Source organism: Tursiops truncatus, chromosome 12, assembly GCF_011762595.2.
Source record: "Tursiops truncatus isolate mTurTru1 chromosome 12, mTurTru1.mat.Y, whole genome shotgun sequence".
Lineage (NCBI taxonomy): Eukaryota > Metazoa > Chordata > Mammalia > Artiodactyla > Delphinidae > Tursiops > Tursiops truncatus.
The window spans coordinates 33151246-33171640 of NC_047045.1; the positions used below are offsets into that span (position 1 = coordinate 33151246).

Here is a 20395-nt window from a genome sequence, read left to right on the forward strand (position 1 = left end):
TGCCTTTCAGATACATAACATACTGAGCACCAGAATTATAATAAGATGGGTTATTTGGGAGCTTTTAATAGAGGGAGGCATAGCAGAGTCCTGACTCTTAGCAAAGGCAAAAGACTTACAAAATATCTCGTTGTGAATTATGCTATTCATTTCATTTATCATTTGTACGCAATACTGAACTGAAAGAAGCTTTCATAAGCAATTCTATAAAAGTGAAGTTCAGGCGTTTATAGAAAAAAAAAACAGTTTTTAGACAAGAGTATCATTTTTTTATTCCTTGCTGAATGAGGTTTCCACAGCTTGAGGAAAGGGAGTCATGTTTTGGTTAACTCTTTTGGGAAGACAAAAAGTGGTGTTAATGAGAATTCTTTGCATCTCTAAAAACTTTATAACATGTAATACTAATAAAGAGAAGGCAGGCGGTCCAGGGAAAGCACTGAGTAAATTGCATGTTGTGGAGGAGTGCTTGGGGAGTTTTGAGATGGCCAGAAATAGAACTGTTTCTCAAACTTTCTAGCCAGCCCAGGTGCCACCCAATCCAGGACTAGGTTTTCTCTGTGCACAGGTGGCTGTGGGTGGAACAGGTGTACCCACTCAAGCTGTGAATTGAGAACCAATTTCTTTGACTTTGCCTTAGTTAGAAAGTATTCTCTTCCTCGATTCACCCACCACTCAGGCACGGGCACTGGATGTTTTCCATGTCTGGAACCAATGAGGACAGTGAAGGTCCTTTCCATTCCTTTCCACCTGATCCAGCCCCATAGCTACAGTATTTTGCACTTCATTAAACATGTTCGTTTCACCCTGGCAGCAGGAATTCTATCTCTGTTTTACCGAGGGAGGGCACAGAGGCTCAAAGGGGTTGAATGAAATTATCCTGACTGTCGAGAGGTGACAGGGAAGCTCAGCCCATAGGGGAGATTTTGCCCTTTATTCTTTCAATTTGGGAGAGTGTCAGTGGGAATTATTTACTCCTTCATATACCTCCCCTTTTAGTCCTTCTACCCAGGAAAGAAGAACATGATATTCTGGTCAATGTTTGGTGTGCTCCTTGGTCCTTATATGAATGGTAAGGTCTCTGTGGTCCAGGGGCAGAAACAAGCGGTCCACTTTCCTCTTTGACACCTGGGTTCTTAGGAGGTGGGTCTCTTCTGACTTTGTCTCTTGTCATACATACATCTGGACAAGTGGGGCAGGCCAGTCATTCCCATCCCCCCACTGCAAAGGCTATGTGAGATGGTTAAAGGTGAGTTCTGGAGCTTATAACACCTGGGTTCAAATATCTGCCCTTATTCTTCTACAGTTCCTCTGCTCATGGTTGTGTAGAAAAATCCAGAAAAGAGCCACCACACAGCACAGTGGTCTTCATAGTGGCTATGCTCCCTGGAGTGTGCAAGGACATTCATCAGAGCAGAGAAAAAAGTAAGTAGAGCTTCTCTTTATTACTTTTCAAATAAAAAGTATAACTTTTCTAATAATCCATATATGAGTTAACACTGGATCCCACACCCTTGACATCTCAGCCAGTAACCCAGGCCCTTGAGGCATCCTGAAGGAAAAATGGAAGTTTCTCAACATGGAGGTGTTGACAGGGCTGCCCTCACTCATTTGATTTTACTATCTCGTGACAAAAGTGTAGTTTATTTGCCATATATTGCCACCAAGGTGATTATTTTCATAAAAGCAAGACCTGAAAATATTATAATTTTTAAATGCTTTGCAGTGAGAGGTGGAGTGACTTTGAAAATATGTTCCACACAGAGGTTTGCCATTTATCTTGTGGCAAAATATTTAAAGCAGTTGTTGAAGTGTAGAAGTTCTACAGTTTTATTTTATGAAAAGATAAATATTTTACATTTGCTAAATATTTTTGTGAGGGAAATGGCTCTCAACAGTATGCTCTCTAGGAGATATAAAAAAAAAAAATCCCACCAAATATGTCCCTTTCGAAGGTAAAGATGACATTTAAACAATAAGTGAGAAAGTAAATGCTACTTAAAAAAGAAAATCTCACTACAGTGAGAGTCCTTCAAAAATGAATATTTGCAGATGTTTCCACTGCTGTGTGATTTTATTGCTGAAAATAATGTGTCACCTATAAAAACTCTTGTATTTACAAAGTCTGTGTACTTACAAAACAGGGGAACTGAATGCCCTAACCTGTTTTAAAAATCTTCCAAATGAAGTTATTCAGTGAATTTTGAACTGCTTTGTTTTTAAAAGATAAGGAAAAGTGCCTTCCAATTTATATGTAAGAACATCTGATTAAATCAGGGAAGATGGACATTTTGCTCTGAATTTTAGCAAAAAAATTTTATATACTTGGTAGATGGCAATGAGTTTTGTGATTTTGTAAACACAGCTAGTGATACACTGCTATTTCAAACTATATATTTTTGAGCTATCTTTTCAACTATGATAGCAAATAAAATCAAGGATTCAGATAAACTGGACTTAAAAAACCAGACCTTCAAATAAATGAATCACAAAGTTTAAGCCAATTAAAAAAATGATAAAACATCTTTTGCCACACTTATTATAAGGAGCAAAATATGTTTGTCCCATTAATTAAAAAAATATTTATAATTATTTTTTATTTATCTTTATGTCATCCTTTTAAATTTGTTCTGTGTTAAGAAGAAGATGTAGATCTACACATATTCAGAGTACATGCTCAAAACCTTTTTACCATTGGGCATACCTAACCAGAAACTTGCTCTGTTCTCCTAAGAAAAGATGCAGTCAGGCTCTGGTGGTGGTAGGGATGCACTCCTGGAAGTGGGAACTCAAATTAGATCCTTTCTCTACAGGGTTACTATAGTGCAGCTCTGCTGAGTCTTGCTCCCGGGAGCTCACATTAGTAATCACTCTTCTCTTCAAATCCCCAACATCCTGATGCACCTCCAACCATACTTTCTTCCAACTACTGTTGGTGCATTTGTTGGTGTGTCCTCCCCAGTTGCAATAATTACATGGTGCCCTTAGTAAATTAGGCTTCCTCCAATCCCTGAATGCATGTTGATTTTCACTACCTGTTTCTTTGACCTTTCTCTTGAAAATTCTTCAAGCTGTTCTAAAACTTACATCACAAGTTCTAGTTTGATAATCCTCCCTTGTGTCTACACAGCATTTCTAGCAGTGTTGCTGACACACAGATTAACTGCCTTATTCAATCACAATTGCTTGCCAAAAAAAACAAAATGAAAGACAGGAACAGGGATAACAGCAGAGAAATAATGTCCGTTGTAGAACTCACTCAATTTGGGTTAAGCTGTAGAAAACTCACTGGTGGACCTGTAGCTCAAGAGAGCACAGAACAACCTGTTACTCTAATTCTTGATAACTATAAAAACTCTCTTTATTAACATGAATTCAAAACTAGAAAAGTCAGTGGAACTTGTTCAGCCTGCCACTGAATTGCACTCTTCATACAGAATCCCTTTGATGAAACTATTTCCTGTCCACTCAGAACAGGGGACAAACATTCCTGTAATCAGTAGGAAAACTCTGGATGTAGACAGCTCAGTTAAACTGTAGGTTTCTCTAGGGTGTAGATCATATCTCAGATCACAGTCCTTTTTTTTTTAAATCCATCCCCTACATTCATAGTACAAGGCCAGATGGGCAGTAGAGCTTCAAGAAATACTTGCTAAACTGTGGATTGAAGTCGACTGGTGAAATGGAGCAATGAAGCTTGTAATTGCAAAATCGCAAATTTTGCCTGCCAAATAATTTAATGTTATTTTTGGTTCTGTATATGACTGTATCTGACACTTCTGTAATATATACATTTCAAGAGCATATATTAAATTATTCTGTGAAAACATAATTCAGAGGGAGTTGAAAAACAACAGCTTCAGTTTCTTACCCTGGTGCTTTTAAGCCTTTAACCTCTCTCTTTCCCTCTCAGTGCTGAGGTTGGATTTCTAAAGTTGATGTGCTTTGAGCAAAACTCTCCAAATTCTGCCTCAGTTTCCTGATTTCTCTGGAAGGAAAGTCATTTAAGTCTGTCCCTCCTCTTTACTGCCCATTGCTCCCACTCTCCTTTCCAGCAAAGCTGAGCTACTTGGAGGGCTACTGCAAGAATGCTTTTCTTCCCTCCAGGCTCCTGCTGAAAAGCATAAACAAGTACATAAACACCGAAGAAGTCAACAGTGGTTATTAAATATAGACTCCAAAGTTTCAATGTTGCAGCTCCCCTGAATTTAGTTAAGAAAAGACCTGGTAAATCGAAGCTCTGGACCAACATTTTTTTCTTGGCTTCCCCTGGTTACCTTTTGGTTTCAAGCACTAGGCTGAGAGGATTGATTCATAGAAATCCAAGCAACTAAACTGACTAACTCTTGTAGAAGTTGCCAAGGCCCTAGTGCATTTTCTTATACTAACGTAAACCCAACTTAAAAATATATATACATCTTGGTGCTCTTTATTGCTTATCCTCCCATTTTAAAAAGTGGGAAGCTTGTCTTCCCTCCCAGCTCTGTCTTTCCCCTGTAAAGCACCACATTGAAGGAATGATAGAGGTAGCACCTGACACCTTTATTACATTCCGTTTATTGCAAAATATTAATGTTTCTCAAATATTATTTATGTTAAAGAGTATTATTTTCTAGACCAGTTTTTCCCAGTTATTTTCCATTTCTATAGCTAATCTTGGATTTCATTTAAAGAGACGTGAGAAATTGGCATGATTTTAGTTAGTATTCTAAACACGTCAATGTAAGTGAGGTTCAGAGGACCAAAGCATTTATTATGCTTCTTGGGTGGGGAGTTGGTGCTAACGGATTTCAGGCGCTTACGGGAAGAAGGCTGCTTCAGGCATGCACACACAGGCCAGGCGCTGTGAGTCAGTGATGCCAAAATGCACTGCAAAGATTTGATAACATTTTCATTAAAAGCAACAGAAAGAAAGCATGAAAAATATGATATACGGAGTAAGCCCCTTTTTTTTTCTTCTCTTCATAAAAGGCTACCAAAATTGGACTATGTTCATGGTGCAGACTCCAGTCAACTTGACATAAATTATGAGACAACATTAGTTAGGTTCATTTTAACTCTCATCTGAAAATATATTTCTCGTCCTTTATTTTGGCTTCTCTCTATCTCCCTTTTCTCTCTCTGTGAAGTACCATGTTTTCTATGGTTTCTTTGCAAAAACTGATTGGAACATTCTACTAGAAGAACATAAAGTGAGAGTTCACAATAATAAAATTTTAAAAAATTAGTACTCAATTTGAGAGAGTTCAGGGATAATTTCTGAGGAAAGCAAAATCTTTGGAAATTAGGAGAAGAATTTTTGTTTGGCTTAATTAAGACAGATGTTAGTGGGAAGCAGCCGCATAGCATAGTGGGAAGCAGCCACATAGCACAGGGAGATCAGCTCGGTGCTTTGTGACCACCTGGAGGGGTGGGATAGGGAGGGTGGGAGGGAGGGAGACGCAAGAGGGAAGAGATATGGGAACATATGTATATGTATAACTGATTCACTTTGTTATAAAGCAGAAACTAACACACCATTGTAAAGCAATTATACTCCAATAATGATGTAAAAAAAAAAAGATAGATGTGTTTATGGTTCATTCACCATAAAAAAAGTGGTAAAAAAAGTGGTAAAAAGAGTGACATTAGTTAGTCTTCATTTGTTCCATGTGTGTGCATGCATGCGTTATGAGGCATTACTCTGCCCACTATCCTAAATCTTTTTTTTTTTTTTTTTTTTTTTGCGGTACGCGGGCCTCTCACTGCTGTGGCCTCTCCTGCTGCGGAGCACAGGCTCCGGACGCGCAGGCCCAGCGGCCATGGCTCACGGGCCCAGCCGCTCCGCGGCATGCATCCTAAATCTTTAGCTCCCTTGGTCCTCCATAGTCTAAGGGCTACACCAGAGGAGTGTGCTCATTTAGATGTGTTTATCTAATTAGCAATAGGAACCTCCAGATAGATTTTTTCAGTCCTTGAGTATTGAATATTACATTTGTTTGTCTGCTTTACTCAAAATGCATATAATATCTAGTAGCAACATATTGAGGTTTTTTCGAAGCTACAATTATATATCTCTAGTGAAGCAAGGATCAGAAAACCTTCTTCACACAAGTCTCAACAAACTGCTGCCCTTATACCAATTGCTCTCTTTCTTGCACTTGCAGAATCACAGCTGGGTCTCCTTATGAAAAGAGAGCACATAATAATTGCACTAAATATGCACTAAATTACTTTGCAAAATGATAGTGGCATCCATTATAAATCCTGTGTTTGAGGAGTTTAATCAGCTATTTAAATTTTCATCAGAATGCAAGTCAACATGCTACTTCTTGGCCAAAGGCATTCTATTTACCACATAAATATTTTTTGATTAAGAAAAGCACAGGCCCCTACACTTTTCTACGGTTTCAGAGGCACATGAACATATCTCAGGAGCAATAAATAAAACCATGAAATTTTTAAAAATCAAACTTGAATTTTGATATGTTTTTTAGTTGGCAACTACATTTCCTATGAATAATATGCCACTTCACGTGATTTAATATTAATATTCCTCAGGAAATCAGGTTTAGGAGAGTGGAATTAGAGGACATAGAAAATGCTAGTAATTGTATTTTAGAGTAACAAACCTACTAAATGTGAAGCAACCTATTTACTGATTATATCACGAGGTTTTATCTTAGTTTCTTCTGTGTTAAATCTGTGTCCACGAGAGCACTTATAACAAAATGAAAAGGGCTGGAGTATTGGAGGTTATAGTATTTTATTTTCTCATTTCTTTTCACATCTACCTGATCTGAGTTACATTCAGGGTATGGATCTGTATTGATTATCTTCAGAAAACAAAAGGTACATTTTCCATCTGCTGGGCTCCAGGGAAGGGATCAAGGGGAAGGTGACTTCTTGTCCCCATCACAGCAAGTGCTTCATTTATGGAGCCCTGGGTATCACACAAGTGCTGGGAGGAGGAACGAGAGGCAGGGAGGGTGGGAGGGATAGAAAGGAACTGAAATCACCATGAACTTGGCTAGGATTGGCTGGTTCCTAGATAGCTGAGTAAAATTTTTTACACTTTTCCCTAAAATAGTTTATTATTCTGAGGTGAGAGGCAGAGATGGTGATTCTTTATAGAAAATATAATTGGGATTGCCCAGTGAAAACAGAGAAAAAGCACCATATTTGGATATTGTGGTTTTGCTCTTTGAATGGGAGTTTGTAATTAGGGGATGTTTAAATTCTCAGTTGTGATTACACTTCTAATATCTAGCAATTACTCTGACAGGTATAAAATGACAAGGCTAGAAAAAGCAGCAGAAAATCATCTAGGTGAATCTTTCCTTTTGTAAGAGATAGTTTAAACTGTAAATGTGCATCCTCATAAAAGTCATGTGATATTCTGTCTACTCTATTTTATTGTATCCACCAGAATTTAAGTCCAATGATGAAAGGGATTTTTCTATTTTGTCACCTTCCTTATTCCTATAACGTAAGATGGTGTCTGGAACATCATAGACACACAGTGTTTATTGAATGAGAGGGTGAATGAATGAATGAATATATGTGTGCTTAGGAGACTAATGGAATGAAATGAGGGCAAGTGGCATTTTAAACCAGGAAGCAGCGTGCCTTTGCAGGGGCTTCCCCTGAGTAGAGCAAAGCTGCTGAGTTCAATTAGTAGGGCCACTGTTGCTAAGTGAGAGATTTGAGTGAAGACGATAGTACTTATTCAGTTTATGTACCGTTATGTGATACTCTCTCTTCTTTGAAGATGTCACTACCGAGAAGAATGCATATCTATATAATTGAAAGGAGTTTTAAAAAATTATTGGCAGCCAGCATATATTTCCATTATTCCTGCGTAAAGTCTTGCCCTTGTTTTCTACATGAAAATCTTTACAGGGATTGGCTAGCAAACTGCCTTTAACACCGTGTCACTCAGAGTCTTGGCTCCAAAAGTTTGTAATGTTAGTCAACTCACCATTGCTGACCAGGGCATATGACCTCAGGCAAATAATTTTGTTTCACTGGGCCTCAAATTCTTCATCAAAGGAGGGCAAGTTAGGGTGTTCTGGGAGAGCCCCAAGGTTCCTTCCAGCATAATAGCCTATGAATTTACATTCTAAGTTCTACCTTGACTGCTTCTTGCAGCCTACATTATACAGCTGTGTAACACTTCAGTGCATTTTACCAGTGTGTCTCCTGTTCCCCTTTGCCCTTAGTAACTTACCATTGTCACGCATCTGCCCCTTCCCAATTGGGGAAATGAGGTGAGTGGAGCTTCCGTGTCCACAAGCGGTACTCTGGGCACACATACGTCAATCACTAAGGCCAACTGGTGAGACAACTTAACAATGGGGCTGGTGACTCTGTCTTTTCATTTAGTATCAATAGGGCTCATGAGTAAGTCATGACAGTACTCAAGAATTTGCAAATAAGGTATCTCTAAGTTCATATCTCGAAGCTACATGGAACACAGAGTACTACTTTTCCTGCTGTGTGTGTGTGTGTGTGTGTGTGCGCGTGTGTGCTTGCTGAATGAATGTGAGCATATGAGGTACAACCAGCACAAAAGAAAAGAAGATATGGTCCTGAGATAGAAAACCATCAATTCTTTCAGACACTCTTACAAGCAAAATGAGAGCAAGGGTTTTCAGAACCACAATAGTACCAATTAGTTCACAAAGCATCTCACTAGTTGGATGGGAAAAGATTAACTTAGAAGTCTAGTCTGTTCTCTGGGGCAATGAAAAGTTTCGTCTATTCACAGTATCTTTAATCCTGCTATCCGCTTCTATATACTTCAGGATAATGGCTCTGCTACCAAAATCTTTCCTGATTTTGAGCCTCATTTCCTTTTTCTTCTTTCCATTCATTTCATCTTAATCATACACTTTTAAAGCCTCTTAAAATTTTCCCTTTTCAATGTGTTTAATCACTTTTTCTATGTGTTTGAAAGATGATTATAAAAATTCTTCTCATTTAAATAATTTTAAGTTAATCATACTGCACCCTTTCTCTCTCTTCATCTCTCTCTCTCATAAGACTGAGAACTGTGAGATTCTCTTGGCAATGACTTAAAGTTTATCTGGTTAATCTGAACAGCTGTGTTTCTGATATTTGGAAGCTCACTGGAGCAATACCCAGTTTTCAAGATAAATAAATTTACCCCTTTCCCTCAAAGTTGTTGAATATTGTGAATTTTCAAAGTCAATGTATTTGCCAACTCTCCCCATCCTGTCTTTTAAACTCACCATCATCTGCAGACTACTATCAATACCCAGTGTGCCAGCCTCCTGGGAAATAAAGGGCAAAGAGATTTAAAACATTGTCTCGGACTTCAGAGGAAAGGGAGTTCATAAACATAAATATATTTTAAAAACTATACACTGGTGGCATATTCTAAATGTTGAATAAATGAGGGGAATAATAATGACTACAGGAGTTCAGAAGTCAAGGCTAGGGCAGGTGGAAAGCTCCATAGGGAGGGAGGGCAATGGTCTTCTAGGCTTCAACCTCATAGCTTGAGACCCAGTTGTTGTGAAAGTGATCCATGTACCACCAAAGGATCCGCAGATGAACTTCAGAAATGACAGGGGTCTTCTGAAATTGCATGGCAATTTTTGTTTCTATGTCCTTATTTCTTGGTGGGGAGTCAACTTCTCAGTGGGCTAAGGAAAACTTTTCTCCGGTGTATGGCTGAGGCTCCCAACTCCCAGTGTAGGATGACTCCTGCCCGAGGCCTTAAGCCATTCTGGTTCGTAGGGTATTTGCCTCCACTCTGGCCTCAGTACCCCACCTGTTACCTGAGTTCCTGTTTTGTGAATCTGGAAGTAAATTCTTATGCCTCAAGTCCCCAATAATAAAGCTTCCACTGGGCTTCTGTGGATGAGTCCCTCCCTACCTGCCACTCCATCCCTGCCCTAGACCTCCAGGAGAATGAATTTTCTGTTGTTAAACCACCTTCCCAGAGCTGGTTTTCCAATATCTGTTCCCAGATTTTCAAATGCTGGCTACTTGTCTTCCTGCTCTTTTGCTGTCGCCAAACACCCGGCTTGAATGGATATCTTGAATTTCAGGTAAGGTCTAGAACCTTTGACTAGTCATATTTTGGTCCTATCTGTTCTTTCCCCTTGATTAACTCATCTCCAAATTTCATATCTTCCTTTGGACCCACGATCTCATGTTTTAAGTTACTAATGTCCTCAATCCCTGCCATTGTTGTCCAACCTTTCAGGACTCAGCACCTGTCTAACCCTAGACAGGAATTATATGTAATCTTGAGGGTTTTTGTTTTGTTTTTGTTTTGTTTTGTTCAAGACTTGAACAAAGTCTTGAAATTAATATAAAACCTAATGCAAATTGAGGTGGATAATAGGGGGTTATTGAGAAATGGAAAACATACTAGTAAGAGGTAGGGGAAGTAATTTAAGGAAAATTAGATAATACTAGAGCAAGTTTAGGGAGGTCGAAGCAGTTATGTGAAATAATAAATGTCCTTTTTATATAGTGGTTTTGATTGGAATAAAGAGTTGATACTTTTGTTTATAATATCCTCTGAAATGAGCTTCTAGAATTTAAAAATTGGCAAAATCTTTTGGAGATCCTTAGCAATATTGTTTCCCCAGAGTCAATATTTAAAGCTTTTATTGAGTTTCTATTTGTAGGTGATTCAAAATTAAGTATAACTTTTATGCAAGTACAATTCTCGTAATGCTTAGCATAGAATTGATTCTTGCACTGTTTTCACCATCATGTTATAATATTTTGGAAGTACCATATAGCGATTGAATGCCAAGATTCCAAACTAAATCTTGTTTCTTAAAATAATACACATTGCTAATAAGCTGTAATCATCATACCGGTAATTTTCTACAATGCCGTAAAGCATTATCACAAAGAACCCATTTTATTTGGCAGTTTTATATTTCTAAAGGTATTTTATTATTTAAAATATGAATATTTCAATTTTGAACTACTGTGCTATGTGATGTTCTCCTTTATAAAATAATTATTAACAGCCCAAGCCCTGACTTTTAAGTTAGGGTGGATATAGCTTGTAATTTTTAAAGCACTTTTATGACTGGAAGCCATTTTTCAGTGATAATTAAAATTATATTAAGTGAATCTTATAAAATGTAACACCATAAACTGTTATGGTGGTGCTAATCTGATAAATCTCAAAAGCAATGAATGTCATTAGCACTTCAAACACATGGAAAACAAACATAAAGGAAGATGCAGAAGCAAACATAATGGTAGTACTTAAAGTTTGAAATGATTAGCAGTAATGTTGATTTATAAGTTGAGTATTTTCTGAGATTCTTGCAAGGGGAATAGAGCTTTCAAATTATGTTGCCTTTTCTTATTAGAAGAGGAAGAATACCAAAATCATTTCATTAAAATATTTGCCTTTGAAGAAAAATGAAGCTATGAACTGATAAACTGAGCATTTACCTGCAAATAGAGAAGGGAAGAAAAATTGTGAGGGAAACACAGTAGGTCTTCAATAAATGCATTTTTAAATTTTGTGAGCCTCCAACTCAGGCTTCAGACTTTCTCTAAGCTTCCCTAGGAATTCCATTACAGGTCCAGCTTGGATATTATACCCCAAGGAACCCATGAAGCGTGAGAGCAACACTGAAGTCCCCAATTCTCCTTTGAGGCCCCAATTCTCCTTTGAAGAGGAAGAATTAAGCCACCAAGGTTAGTGTAGCAGCATAGCTCAGAACCACATAAGGGTATCCTAAAACAGTCCATTTCTCCCTAGGGTCAGTAACAGGGTCCAGCCTCAGAGGAGATCATATCTTTAACATGTTCATGTTCATCAGATTGTGTCTGAGAAAGCCTTGGATATGCAGGCTACAGGGCTTTCTACACAAAATAATAAATTTTCTTCTAAAATCAAAATGTGAGATCATTTTTATACGCTCACCTTCTCAAACATGACATTAAAAAGGAATCAGTCATAATTTTGAAGTCTACTTAAAGTTAGGGAAAGAGCAAATGCTTCCATCTGAGGAAAATACTGTTAAATTAAATTTTACCTTATTAATGTATAGCACCATATGTATAATACAAAAAAATACCATAACAGATTTTTGAGTTGAAATTTCTTAAGTTAGTCTGTCCCCGTACAAGTTTCTTTCTCTTGAAAATTGGGTTCAAAAAGTGCCTCCTCAAATGGAGAATTTCAGTTTTAGGAGATGTGGATGTTGAAGCAATTTTGTGGCAGAAAATTGGGTGAGACTTGGGGAAGAAAAGGAGCCCCAGGGGAGGTGCAGGGGAGAAATCATGAGGGGAGGATAGTTCTGTTGCTTCTCCTCAATATCACAGTATCGTGCCCCAGGTTCTGAATAAGAAGAAAAAAATGATAACCCTTAGAAACGTACTAGAATTATCCCCAGATTTATGAAAGATACATCATCATTCTGGGACAGTCTGCTTGAGTTGTCATTTAAAAAAAAACAAAAACATAGACTGGGTGGCTTAAGCAACAGAACTTTATTTCTCACAGTTTTGGAGGCTGGGAAGTCCAAGATCAAGGTGCTGGTTTGATTCCTGGTGAAGGCTTTCTTCCTGGCTTGTAGATGGCCATCTTCTTGCTGTGTCCTCACATGACAAGTGGAGAGAGATTGAGAGAGAAAGAATCTCAACTTGAGGGGACACAGTTCATTCGGTAGCGGACTGTAATTTTTCCTTTTTTTTCTTTTTTTCCTTTTTGTTCATATATTTATTTCTTGGTTAAAGCAGAAGTTAAAAACAGAGATTGATTAGTCCATCACTTGTGGAAGCACCTAACACCACACTCTAGGGAGGGAACTTTTTTCATCTCTCTATCATAGAGATAGATAAAACAATGGTAGTCAGCACTGCATGGTAGAGGGTTTCGCAGTGTTGCCTTAAGACAGATATAGGAAGATAAGGCAAATAGCCTTAAGCCTTCTCTGTTAGGTAGGAAGCAGGTAAAAAGTTTCAGAGGTTTCACAGAGTCAAGTCCATGTCTTCTGTTGTGTTCTAATTTATGCTGCGATTGGTTAGGTTCATGGGTGAAGCTAATCCTGAATAACTTTGTCTCTTGGTCTTTTGGCATGTTCCAGGGGAGGGGTTAGGCCTTGATAAGGTCTACTCTTCTGTAATACATTGAAAAACTTACAAGATTGCCCACAATTTTGTTGTTGCTGCTTTTTCCCCCTTCATCTCAATATGTCCAGTCTACAAATTCTTTTGGTTTTCTTGGATTTCTGGAAGCAGAACTCAACAATGTAGGTCATAAGAGCAGAAAGACGTTGAACTTTTTATGAGGGTCAAGGCTCCTCTTCAGTATACTTTATAAGCTGCCACAAAACAAAGACAATTATAAGTTTCTCAATAAAACAATGGGACAGAATATCCTGAAGTAACTCCAGCAAGGAAGGAAAAGAAAATGGAAATTAATTGTAGAGTGTTAGTTATTATTCATTGAATGATATACAGTGTGTTCTTGCTATTCTGTTTAATATACTATATTAATTTTGGTTAATGTAAAAATATTTATAGGGCTTTCACAGGTCCCCTCATGTCATCAATTCCCTAAACCCATTTCTACATAGTCTTAAATTCCTCAGTAGTAAATTTTTTCATGCAGAGTATTTCAAGAACACAGTGGGAGTTGGGGAAAGACTACTGTTTTATTCCTGGACTGTTGCTTTTAAAGTTAAAAGAGGTCCATACTCTGACTTCCTTTCCTGATAATGGGGAAATATTTGAAGTAATCTACCCAACCTCTTTCATATCATCCGCTCTTATTTCCAAGACGTGGATAGTCACATACAGATTTGGGGAAGAGGTTTCTTTGGATCACAGTGCTGACTGATTTTTCAGGAACATGGCCTTCAATCAGTTGAACTAATGCCCCATGCAACACCATCCACTTGAGTCAGCATAGATCAGATGATGATATTAAAAACTATGTTCTTCAGTATTACCTGATGTTTTCTTTTGGAGGAGTGACACTGTTCGTTGGGTCTGGTCTTTTCCACATAATACACTAAACAGTAGCAGTTTAGAAAAATAGAATACACACTCCATGCCATTTCATTATTCATAATTGTCAAGAACTATGTAGGAGGAGTAAATGGCTTTGTGCCTTCATGTTCTTTCTTAATTCCATCCACCAACCACTCTTACACCCATCCAGATGTGAGGAGGAGTTGCTAATTGAATGGGGAAGTTCTTAAACATTTTTTTTTTTTTTTTTTTTTGCGTTACGCGGGCCTCTCACCATTGTGGCCTCTCCCGCTGTGGAGCACAGGCTCCGGACGCGGCTCATGGGCCCAGCCGCTCTGCGGCATGTGGGATCTTCCCGGACCGGGGCACGAACCCGTGTCCCCTGCATCGGCAGGCAGACTCCCAACCACTGCGCCACCAGGGAAGCCCCTGAATGGGTAAATTCTTAAACCTTAGCCCTGATGAGCAGGGGCAACATATATAAAAAGTTGATTAACTCAGCTTTATTTACCCTCGCCGAATTCAGCTTTGGATAGGAAATAATAAGCCCAGTTTTGCCTTGAGGTATAATCTGACCATTAACAATAATAAATAAGGAGCACTTCAACTCAGGTACCAGAGCAGCAACCAGCTACCATTCTTTCTGAGAATGTAAAGCAAAAAGCAGTGATCTTATTGGCATCGGCCCAACTTGGAAAGAGATGGTACATTGATTTTCATTTTCTTTTATTTCTTTGCATTTAAATTCATGTGTTAGCCTAAAATTCTAAGTGTGACTATGAAGTAGAGCTCCTTGCCAACTCTTGCAGGAAATTTACCCCGAGCAAGAAATAAGCTTCTATGGTCTTTAACCACTAAAAGTTAGGATTTCTAGTTATCATGCTGTAATATACTTCTATCCTGACTAATACAGCCTTCTGTGCTGTATATATACCTCTCCTGGCTCTTCAGTTTTCCCTTCACACTGCCCCGTATGTCTCTTAGTTTTATCTTCAGTTATGGGATTAGTCATACTCTCAAAGTCTTTCCCTTTAACTATTAGCAGACGATTTGAGGACTGATTTCCAGTCATCTGGATTTCACTCAGGAATGAAGAGAGTTGTGTCTCTCCGCACTGTCCCAAGGTGACCTAGTTTAGTGCCTTTAGTTTTAACATAAAAGCCAGGTCTTGGTCTCTTTGTATTCAAGCTGAGAGAGCAGGAAGGCACTAGTAAGTGCTTCCTCAACCCTTTATTCTCAACACTGAATTCACATTAGACTTGCCTGGCAAGCTTAAAAAAAATAGCAATGCCCAGCCCTCACCCAAGACCAATTCATGGGGTAAAGGGTGGGCAGGCATGGGAATTTAAAAAGCTGGTGCTTCTAAGAGCAGCTAGAGCTGAGAACCTTCTTTTAGGAAGAAAAGGAAGGCTTTTATTATCCTGTAAACTGTCAAGGAAAAACCCCTCTAGTTTTTCTATTCTGAGAAACACTGCCTAGACTTTATAATTAATAACATATATTGTGGTATTCTGGCAGGTGAAAGTGACACATGCCATTTGAAACATCACTTTTGTAATATTATTTATTATATTATTTACTTACTTGTTTTCTTGGTTAACATCTATTTCTCAGACCAGACTGTAAGTTCTGTGAAATCAAGGACTTCTCTATCCTATTTGCTTTGTAGAAAATATTGCCTTGTTTCTCCAGAGCTGGGAGCAGTGATCAGCACATAGGTGGTACTCAATAAATACCTGTTGAATAACTAAAGTATCACTGGAAACAAAAGTAAGAGGGAATAGCAATTGTGAGGAAAACTTTATCGAAATATGACCAAGGGTTATATAATAAAACAATACATAGTAAAACATAAATACTATAATAAAAAATGGTGGTCAAAAAACATGAACAGATAATTTACAGAAGAAATACAAAACTTACTTAACTATGAGAAGACAAAGTTTAATCTCACTGTAAGCAAACACATTCAAATTAACATATTCGTTTTATACAGTTTTTATGTATCAAATTGACAAAGATTACATGAAGGTAAATATTCAACGCTGAATAGGATGCAGTTTGATAAGGACCCTCACACCCCAAATTAGGACAGCCCTTTGGGAAAGCAGTTGGGAGCTATGTATAGAGAACCCTGAGGATGATAATTTCTGTTGACCAAGAAATCTCATTCATAGAATATATCCTGAGGAAATAAACAGCAATAATTTAGTCCAATATTTGTATACAAGAACATTTATCCTAGTGTTTTTCAAGTAGTAGATTGGAAACAGTCTGTTTCTTAAATAGGGGCATTTAACTATATCACAATATATCCTCATATGAAAGACGGTAATAAAACCATTTTTGAAAATATTAATGATAGGAGAAAAGGCTCCCATTATATTAAGGGAAACGGTTATGATAAAATGCCAGGCATCTTGCTTTTAAATATGTAAATTTGTAAAGCATTGCTGGGTAGTTATTTTGATTTGTAATTATTTTTTATAGTTTGTTGCTTTGTATTTTCAAAACTGTGTATCTGATTATACCTTGTATAACCTGACATTAACAATAACAGTTTATGTAAAGTACGTTCTATATGTGAATTACTACTCTAAGCACTTTCCTTGTAAACCTATGAAGTAAGGATGATTATTTTCCCCATTTACAAGTGGGGACATGTAGGCAAGAAGTGATTAGGCAATTTGCCAAGGTCACCCAACTCATAAGCTTAAGAGCTCATACTCCTACACTGTTAGAAAAGTCAACATAGGAAATAGTTTTCGGTTCTGAGGAAGTATGTGTTAGATACCACACTGGACAGAACCCACCCAAAGTCTGGAAGAATTAGAGCTCTGTGGCAGTAGAGGGCTTTTAAGATCAAGTCTGATCTTCTGCTTTTTTGATGAATAAAAATTTACATTTGCTTTCTCTAAAAAGCATTTTATATATTATCCTGCTTCAAAAGAGAAGCCTGGAGAGGTGATGTGATCACAGTGACCCTGTCAGGGCAAGGAGACTCAATTCATTCCTTCTGACCACTTTCCCCTGCCACTGCTAACCACCGGCCATCAGCTTCCCTGACAACCTGTTATGGCTGATGCTGCTTCTTCTATCCCAGGGAAGACACCTTGGGAAATAGCCCATGCATTCTTCAGTGAAGCCTAAACCAAGAGCACTGGTGTGACTCCCTAACTCTGACTGCTCAGAACAAGAATACGGAAGAGCAACCTCAGTTCATGGAGTGTATGTTTCTGCTGGAGGTGAGAGATCTCCCCTTTGCTAGCATGCCCAGGGGAAGGCAGAGGACTCTGCTGTTATCTCTGTTATCTATCCACATTTCTTCTGTGAGGAGCATCAGAGAAAACTTTGGTAGAAGAGAAGGGGGCTGGGGAGAATTAAATCATACTTCTCAGGGGCAGGGGAATGGGCAGACTAAAGAGTTGCTCATCACTCTGTATCACTGCTCATACAGAGATTGTATGAAGTGTCATGTAGCATTTTTACATCTGGTCTTCCAGAGACTGTCGCTCAAGGATTTTGCCAAGCAGCAGGGTAGATGTCGAAATCCACCCTTAAACCATCACTTCAGTCCTGCCCTTTGTCCTAACTCTCAGTGAAAATAAATGACTGTATAAATCTAAACTTAAAATGTGATGGTGCTAAGATTTGCTGGCTTTAGGTATTTATGAAATTTCTATTTAGGCATCATTTTGTTCTTCCTTCCTTAAACAAAATTGTTTTTGATATTTTAATTTAAAAACATATCACAGGGGCCTTCCCTGGTGGCGCAGTGGTTGGGAGTCCGCCTGCCGATTCAGGGGACGCAGGTTTGTGCCCCGGTCCGGGAGGATCCCACATGCCGCGGAGCGGCTGCCCCCGTGAGCCATGGCCGCTGAGCCTGCGCGTCCGGAGCCTGTGCTCCGCAACGGGAGAGGCCACAACAGTGAGAGGCCCGCGTACCGCAAAATAATAATAATAATAATAATAATAATAATAATAAAAAAAACATATCACAAGGAGCTTGTCCCACGGTGGTGGTGAGATTTTCTTCATAGTGGCTTCAGTTAATAAAGCATTTTTGGATAATGAAGGGTGAAAATCACAGTATAAATGTAAAAATTCTTATATTAATGAAGCATAACATATTATTGGACCCTTCATGGAATTTTCCATTACCAAATCAAGGCTCGCTATTCTGCACCTGAGCACTACAATCCCTAGAGTTCCATGGCATGTTGGCATGTGTTAATAATAAGAGAAATGTCCCATTTTGTTTTATAAAACCTATTTTTTCTTTCTGATGGTCTTTTTTGTCTCACTAGCTTTTAGTATGGCCCCGGAGATTCATACTTTCAAATATAAATTCCCTTAAGACATATCTTTTTCAATTGTGTGGGTTGAAGCAAGGTAGGGGGTTGCTATTATCTGAGAAATAGATTAGTATGTCTTGCCAGAAAATCATCATTGGAAGATGTGTAATGAGATATTTCATGGGTTTATGATCCAAACCATGACATCTACAGCACAGACTTCATGCTATTTTGAGACTATATATATATACACACACATATACATGCATATACATATAGGCAATCCTTGTCTTTTCTGATCTCAGTCGTGGGCTGACATGTTGAGCAATATATATTGGAGACCCTGTTAGGAAAGGCGATAATTCCCTACTGCCTTCATTTATCCTTCTCTCAGAATTAATTTCTCCCTACTGTGTTCTCTCAGCAGACTTTGTGTGTGGCCCTCTGTCTTCTTTTTTTTGGTAATCGCCTACAACTTTCTCATTCATAAAATCATTTCCATACCTGACACATTGTTGGGGCTCAGTTGGATTTGCATTGATCAGATCAATCCATTAAAGCCAAGTTGTGATTTCAGTTTATTTTATGAATGAAAAGTAGTGATTTCGGCTTATTCTATGATTTTTATCAGTTCAGGGAAAAAGTATTTGAATAAATTTTAAATATTAAATTCAGATTTACTATTAAGTGTAAATGTACCTATTAAAATTTTTAAAAGAATCTCAGAACACAAATATAAAAACTAAAGATTTAAGAAATAAAAGCAGTAAAAAAAAAACCCCACATTTTGGACAAAGAGCCATAAAGCAGGAGGTTATAGTAAAAAAAAGAAACCAGGAAAAACTGAAAACATTAAAACAAACAAACAAAAAAAAACCCAGACATACAGCCAAACCTCTCTCCTCCTGCACAATTCATTTCTTTTTTAAAAAAATTTTAAAAATAATTTCTGTTCGGCTCACAATTCAATTCTTAGATCAAACAAAATATCAACATAATTAAAGAAAATATCAAAACAAAACAATTGTAGAATTTCTAGGAAATAAAGATACTACATTATAAATCAAAAGCTCTAGGATATGGCTAAGAATGTACTCAGAGGAAAATACCAAGCATTAAACATTTAACTTATTAAACACAAAACAATAAAAATGAATCCCTTAAATGTCAAACTCAAAAAATTAGGAAAATAAAAATATACTCAAATAATACAGAGAAAAATAATTGTTAAAATAAAAATATAAATTAACAAATTAGAAAAAAAGGAAAGCAGTGGCATAGATAAATCAAAGAGCTGTCTTCATGAAAAATCCTCTTGAAAAAGCTAAGCTCCTAGATACCTCAACAAAGGGAAAAAAAAGGGAAAGCAAAGCATAAATAGCAATGAAAAAAAGCACTATTCTATTAATTGAGGGGAAATACATACTTCAAATGTTAAGAGAGTTCTTTGCACCTTTCCATATTAATGAATTAGGGAAAAGTCCTGGATAAGGTAGGTGTTTTTTAAAAATATAAATGATCAAAATTGATCTGAAAAGAAAAGACAATTCAATGAGCAAGTAAGAATGAGATCAACTGGGAGATTTTTAAAAATCTATACCGATTCCTAGCTATCAACAAATAAACCAACAAAGAAAAGGAAATCAGTAAAAAATTCTTCAGATACAGAATGGCTCAGGAGGTCTTACATGACATGAGTCCTCCCATTTCCTGCTCCTCTTGCTGTAGCTGACACCTCTCCCACCACACTGGCTTCCTTGCTGCTGCTTTGTCTTTCTGAAACACTCTCACCCTGAAATATCTGTACAATTTATACAAAACAAAGATGTATTTCATATCATGGGATTAAAATGAATTATGTAATAAATAAATGATAATAGAATAATTATCCTTTTGGGAGGTCGGGTTATAATCCCTACCTCACTCCTTATACTAAATACATTTCATGTGGATAAAAACTTAAATGTAAAAATTTAAACCATGAAAGAAATAAAAGAAAACATAGGTGCAGAATTGATATTGTTTGTACATACTAGTATAGGCATACCAGTTGCATGGAATATATAGCATTATCTCTTACCTATCTATCATCCATCTATCTCTACCATTTTAGTGCATAAATCTAAACTCAAGTT

At 37.6% G+C, this 20395-nt stretch overlaps 1 protein-coding gene across 1 annotated transcript in view; it reads left to right on the plus strand.

Annotated features, from left to right (window-relative positions):
* Positions 1 to 20395, plus strand: part of GRIK2 (glutamate ionotropic receptor kainate type subunit 2) — a 1042171-nt gene that overhangs the window by 344030 nt on the left and 677746 nt on the right. Inside the window, exon 6 of the mRNA XM_073789463.1 lies at positions 1304 to 1422. The gene's annotated coding sequence lies outside the window, so the exon portion shown is untranslated. The remainder of the gene's footprint in view (positions 1 to 1303; positions 1423 to 20395) is intronic.